This window comes from Nanorana parkeri, unplaced genomic scaffold, assembly GCF_000935625.1.
Source record: "Nanorana parkeri isolate BGI_ZX_2015 unplaced genomic scaffold, ASM93562v1 scaffold2666, whole genome shotgun sequence".
NCBI lineage: Eukaryota > Metazoa > Chordata > Amphibia > Anura > Dicroglossidae > Nanorana > Nanorana parkeri.
Window position 1 is genome coordinate 52,214 of NW_017308934.1, and position 559 is coordinate 52,772.

A 559-nucleotide genomic window follows, 5' to 3' on the forward strand; every position below is an offset into this window, starting at 1 on the left:
TATGACATCATCACCCGTCTCAGCTTTCTCCTAACTTTTACCCGTAATTACCTGAAGGAGAGATTATTGGTCTAGGAATAATTTGGGGATTTTTCTGTAAAGCTCCTGTAACATGTCATGAGATGACCTTTGACATTCAGCTTAGAGGAGTGCCATAAAATGAAGAGATAACCAGTAACTTGACATGGGTTCCAGACGTTGCCTAAGTGTCTGTCTCTTTAAGACAATATACTGTTTGAGAAAGAGAAAACAAATCTCTTTCTGGGTACATTGAGGATGAGGAAATCTGTACTAAGAGAGTGAAGTTCTTTACCGTCCTCACTGATTACATACGTTATAATATTCTCATCAATAGTGATTGTGTTAGAAGTCTATCTTGTCATTGTTTGGCCTCATATTGAAGATCTTCGGGGTGCGTACAGTTCCTTCCGAGCCTCAAATACTGACTCTATGGTACGCTGTTAATGATTGGGCGAGGGTGAGCGCTGCGAGCGTGTAATATTGTATCACCTGCTGTTGGTTATCGGATAAAGCGATGTCCCTAAGGACCCTTCATCCC